The 6,047-nt window shown below is 33.7% G+C and overlaps 1 long non-coding RNA gene across 1 annotated transcript; it reads left to right on the top strand.

The window, feature by feature from the left end:
- Positions 1-4,159: 4,159 nt before the first annotated feature.
- Positions 4,160-5,507, top strand: LOC148767555 (uncharacterized). The gene is made up of 2 exons (XR_016033889.1): positions 4,160-4,447; positions 5,143-5,507. It is a non-coding gene; the product is annotated as an uncharacterized LOC148767555 (long non-coding RNA).
- Positions 5,508-6,047: the final 540 nt, after the last annotated feature.

Here is a 6,047-nt window from a genome sequence, read left to right as displayed (position 1 = left end):
ATATTGATACTAATACTAATATTAATACTAATACTAATACTAATACTAATACTAATACTAATACTAATACTAATACTAATATTAATACTAATACTAATACTAATACTAATACTAATACTAATACTAATACTAATACTAATACTAATACTAATACTAATACTAATACTAATACTAATACTAATACTAATACTAATACTAATACTAATACTGATATTAATACTAATATTGGTACTAATACTAATACTGATACTAATACTAATACTAAGACCGATACTAATACTAATATTAATACTAATACTGATACTAATAATAATACTCATACTCATACAAATACTAATACTAATACTAATACTAATACTAGTACTAATATTCATATTGATACTAACACTAATACTAAGAATAATACTAATATTAATATTGAAACTGATACTGAAACTGAAATTGAAACTGAAACTGATACTGATACTGATACTGATACTGATGATAATTATGATTTGACCGCATTTTGAATCTTGAAACTATTTACGATAACAAGATTAATATTTTAAAAAATATTTCTCAACATTAAAGCGGGTTTATGTTAGTCAAAGCAATTCAAATCTTCTAATGGTCATTACCTAGGACTCAAGGCTGGCGAAAACCCCCAAACGGATGAGTAATTGCTTGCAAATCTCAAGGGTCATTACCTAGGACTCGGTCGTCCTAGAAAAGAGGTTACCGAAGGACCAGGTCGGCCAAGAAAAGAGAGTGTCGTCGAAGCTCCTTCCAACCACATTCGTTCTTGATGTCAGTCATCATATGGAACATAAGGGGTATAGGGAACCCACAATCCCTGTTTTATGTAAAAAAAAAACTCATTCTCCAACTCAAGGTACGTCCTATTATCTGAGTAATACTATTAACTGTATTCTCTGGACTATTTCCACTATCCGCACGTCTGACTTGAGCGTCGGAGATCAACCCCCGGCTTAGTTCACGTATTCTATGATCGCAGGTATCTCAAGGTCATCAAGCTCGTGAGCAAGTGATCCACTCTGTTCTTCCAGCTCATCCTACATCAACTATCTAAGGTGATCTATCTCTGGCATCATCATTGTGGTTTTATTGGAACCTAATCAAAAGGAAACAAAAATTGCTACAGTTGCCCAAAAACTTGATGAGTTTAAGAATTTTATGCATTGTTGTCCTATTAATGCATACATTTGGATTTTTTGGAAAGACGAAGTGCATATGCAGGTGGTCAAGGAGATACATGATCATTGATCAATGTATTACCGTGGAAGTTAATTTAGATTCTATATTTTCTGGCCACATAATGTTCATCTACGCTAAATGTAATAGGCAGGAGAGGATGGGATTATGGGAATATTTGACCCAAATTGGGCAGCTTACATCTGTTCCATGGTTGGTAGGAGGTGATTTCAACACGATTAGATCACTGGAAGAAAAGCAGGGAGGATTTTACGTTATGTTGCCGGGGATGCATGAATTTAATGAATTCATAGTGGACGCTAGACTTACTGATGTGGGTTTTTAAGGCAATAAATTCACCTGGAGTAATAATCAAAGTGGACGCCGTCGAATTTGGCAACGGATTGATCGCATACTTATTAATTCGGCGGCTATTGATCTTTCACAAAAATACAAAACTTGAACACCTGGCGAGAATAGAATCGGACCATACGCCTCTCCTCCTCAAATTTCAGCCTCGCATATTCTGAAATCCAGTTTTTATTTTCAACATATGTGGATTGACCATCCAGAATTTTTACCGTTTGTTACTACTGTGTGGCAGACCAGTTCTCTAGGCGAAAAGACGAGTTTTGAAACTAAACTTGGAATCCTTCGTAAAGCTTTGAAACAGTGGAACTGGGAACGTTTTAGGAGACTTGGGGATAATATAAAAAGTTTACAACGACGGATGATGGAAACGGAAAGCAATCTTGTCCAGAATTTATATGCCGACGATATGTTAATCATCACTAATGGACGTAAGAGATCGGTGAAAAATTTAATGTGCATGCTGCATAAATATGAAAACTCGTCTGGCCAAGTTATTAGTTTGGACAAAAGCGGCTTCTACAATCCTACGAAAATTCCAGACAATAAGATCCATCTCATCAAAGAGTGGACGGCCTAATTTTGCTGGGAATATTATTATTCGGTTGTTGGGAAATATGGAAAAGTAGTTGCCTAGCCATTTTCGAAGGAAAACCAATGAATTACGTCTCTATAATTCATCATATTCATTTATCCCTTACTACATTAAACGACGCACTAGTGCCCAAAAGTAAGACGACAACTGTGGCCAAAGTATTTCTTCAGCATTTACACCTCCGCCTCAAGGAGCCTATGTTTACGCGAGGGCAGTGGATTCGATGGCTTCCTCCTAGCAATCCTAGCTGTAAACTTAACGTTGATGGCTCTCATAAAAGGGGAGTATTCCTCAGGAGGTGGCCTTATTCGCACGCATGAAGGAAAATTTATATGAGGTTTCTAATATTTCTTTGGTCAAGGTGCTCTACTAATTGCGGAAGCCCATGCTATTTTTGAGGGCATTTCTATAAGTAGGGAGATTGGTTTGGATCAGGTGGATTTCGAGTCGGACTCCAAAATCGTTGTGGATATGATTAGTGGCAAGGCTTCGATTGCTTGGAAAATCCAGTACGTCATTAACAAAATCCGGCAACTCCTACCGAATTCTTGGTCTGTTCAACATGTTTCAGAGAGGGGAACAAAGTGGCGGATGATCTAGCTAAACTGGCTCATGATCACAAAGAGAGGAAGCAATATCGAGAGATCGGTGATTTTCCTTGGCATATCCGATCCTTATTGACATTGGATAGAACCGGAATCCCTCAATTTTGTAGAAGATCTAGAACCAAATGAGTCACATTTATTATAATCTTTTTGTTTGGTGGAGTAGGGGCGTCGCATGTTGGATCATTTTGGAGTCTGCTGCATGGAGCCAAGTTGAGAAGTTTGTCTATTTTGCGGATTTACGTTTGAACCCCATCTGGGGCCTTTTTGCAATTTTCGTAGTTGTTGCCACCATAGGAGTATATATTCTATCTTATTTCCTTTTTACCCAATTTTGGGGTTACATTGTAATAGACTTGATAGGGTCGCTTCAGATTTTTATTACCATTGTAGGGGTACTCTTTTTCCTTGTGTTAGGCCCACAAGGTATTAGCGAGGCCCCAAAACGCTTTATCATAATGAAATAATAAAATATTTTTGGCAAAAAAAAAAACTAATAATAGTGAAGGGTAAGTTTGAGAATAAATAAAAGTTGGACTTATCACTAATAAAGAACAAGGGACTAGACCCATCCTTACAAAAAAAATGCTAGAGGGGCTTCTCACTAATAGCTCCCATTTTATATAAGCATATTTCTCCAAAACTGGGATCGTTCGAAAATATTATTCAATAAAGGTTATTATTTTATGGCGAATTGCATTAACGCCGAGAGGAAAATTTAAATGCATATATGTTCATAGAAAATATAATTTCGCAAATAAACTCATCCTAATGTTTTGACCCAAAATACCCCTCGGGATATAAATTAAATCAATTTCACCAATGAAACTCTAACTTAATCAATATTATAAATTGATCCCCAATCTTAACAAAGATATCACATTAACCCCCTTTTTCATAATTTTTTAAATTTATTTTTTCTGGATTTTGTTTTGCGGTCGGTTGTCGGCGTAGACTTTTTATTTTATGGCCTGTCGCCGATGCTGATTTTTTTTAACACAATAATATTACTATCTCAGGCAGTAATATTGTAGGCGCAAACAATAATATTAATATTAACACAATAATATTATTGTATTCATAGTAATATAATATATTTTTTAACTTTCTTTTTTTCAATTTTTTCAACAACCAACACAGTAGTAATATTACTGTTGAGAGTGATTTCCGAGACAGTAATATTGTAGGTCGAGATAATAATATTAATATAAATACAATAATATATGGGAAAATGAGGGATAACCCCCTCATTAGGTAAAGTAATATAGTACGGACCCAACTTATAATGGGGTAATTTTCTATAGACCCTCCATTATTAGATTATTTTGGTTAAAATCCAAGTCATAAGTCCACTATTGCTATAACCCCCTATTACTTTTTATGGTTGATTTGCCCTTTAGCAAAAATAGGAATATTGTATTCTTAAATTTATATATGCCTATTAATCCTCCACAAAAATCGGTTTTAGCATAAATCGTGCTGCAAAACGTCAATTGCAAATCCTCCCCAAATTGCATTTTTCCATCGTTAATCTCTCGAAAAACAAAACTTCTCCCTGCTCCCTTTTCTTCAATGCAATCTCTGTAACCCTATCGTTGTTCTCGAGAACGATGGAATCTCTATAACTTCTGCAAATCGCCAACAAAAAAACTCATCCTAGAGGATAGTGCAAAATCGAAACGTACAGGTAATTTGATTTGTGGTGTTTCAAATGTCTTCAATGACGATTCATTGACGAAATGCAATGAGTTATTTTTATAACATAAGTGAAAGATGCAAATTAGAGGTTTTAATCATGTAATTTTTTTTTTTTTTTTTTTTTTGACATTATATTTTGTTTAGATTTTACTGTTCGAGTTATAATATTTTGTCGGTTGTTTTTCGTTTTTGTTACATCTTTTCAGATCTCGATTGCGATTTTTTGTTTTCTCGTATTTTGTGCTTTTCGGCCCTTGGAGTATTTTGTTGAATTTGTCCTTTTCCTCCTAAATTCGTTGATTGTTTGTTTGGAGTTTCCTGGTTTGTGTTACATTATTTTGTGTTTTCATTTTGCTGTTTTGTGATACATTTGTGTTTTTTTTTTGTTCATGTTATTTTCTGGTGTCAATTGCAACAAATTTGTTGTTTCTAGCGTAGTGTATTTTGCACTTTGATGTTTATTTTGCATTTTGCATTTTGCGCTTTGATGTTTATTTTGCATTTTTCATTTTGCATATATGATGTAATCTTTGATATTGTATATTTCATTTGAACTTTGTTATATTCTTAGTCATCTTGTGCTTTTTAAATTGAATTTTATTGTTTCTAAATTACAATTTGCACTTGATGTTACCAAATGCACCTTGCATATTGTTATGTGCAATTGATGTACATGGATTATAGGTACCGATATGGTTGTGCAATAATTTTTTTTTTCAATTGAACCGTTGATTTGACGAAGGTGAAGAGGAAAGTAGATGAATCATTTGCCTCTTCAAAAAGAGGAAAGCAACGATGAATCAAGCCAAATGTATTTGCACGGTAGCACGAAGCCATAATATGTTTCGATATCGCCTCAACAAAAACTAGATTTGGTTGATTGTGGGATTTTTGTCTTGTATATGGCAAGGCAGTTGTGCATGCAACAACCATTAGTGAGAAAAAATGCAGCAAATGGGATTATCGCACTCGAAAAACTTTTAATTATTAGTTCTTGAACGACGAGGATACCGTTGAGTTTAATAAGAATTTTTTATGACATTTACTTATGTTTAGCAGAACTTTATTTTTTTATTTGTGGAATTATATTTTTGTTGGACTTTGATATGAACTATTTTCTAATATATTCTAAATTCATGCAGTTATTTTGTGTATTGGTATATGCTTGTCAATTCATAATTTCTTATAAATTCAGTAAATTGTTAAAAAAAAAACAGGCAAAGTGTCACAGAGCTTTAGTCGATTTTTGTATTCTGTACACTGTTGCAACAAAATTCTCACAGGGCCTTAGTCTTCATTCCGTTGTTATATTTTGAATTTTGCTATTATAATCTATATGCAAACTGCAAAAAGAAAAGGCAAAGTTCAAATAATTAAATACCAACCGCAAAAACAAATATATAATAATCATGAATATACTTTTGAAATTATGTTTAGTTCTTTCAAGATTAATTTCTTTATTTTTTTTTAAGTTTAAGAATTCAACTCATTAAATTCAATTTTTATTCCCAGGTTATAATCGGAACGCTTATTCAAATTTTGAGGCATCGAAAGCGTAGAACTACAGCCCTAGAAAATTAGCCACTCGC

The sequence above is a fragment of the Erythranthe guttata genome, chromosome 10 (genome assembly GCF_056151865.1).
Source record: "Erythranthe guttata isolate IM_541 chromosome 10, IM_541, whole genome shotgun sequence".
Taxonomy (NCBI): Eukaryota; Viridiplantae; Streptophyta; class Magnoliopsida; order Lamiales; family Phrymaceae; genus Erythranthe; species Erythranthe guttata.
Note: the sequence above shows the minus strand (reverse complement) of the source record. Positions and strands in the feature narration are given on the sequence as shown.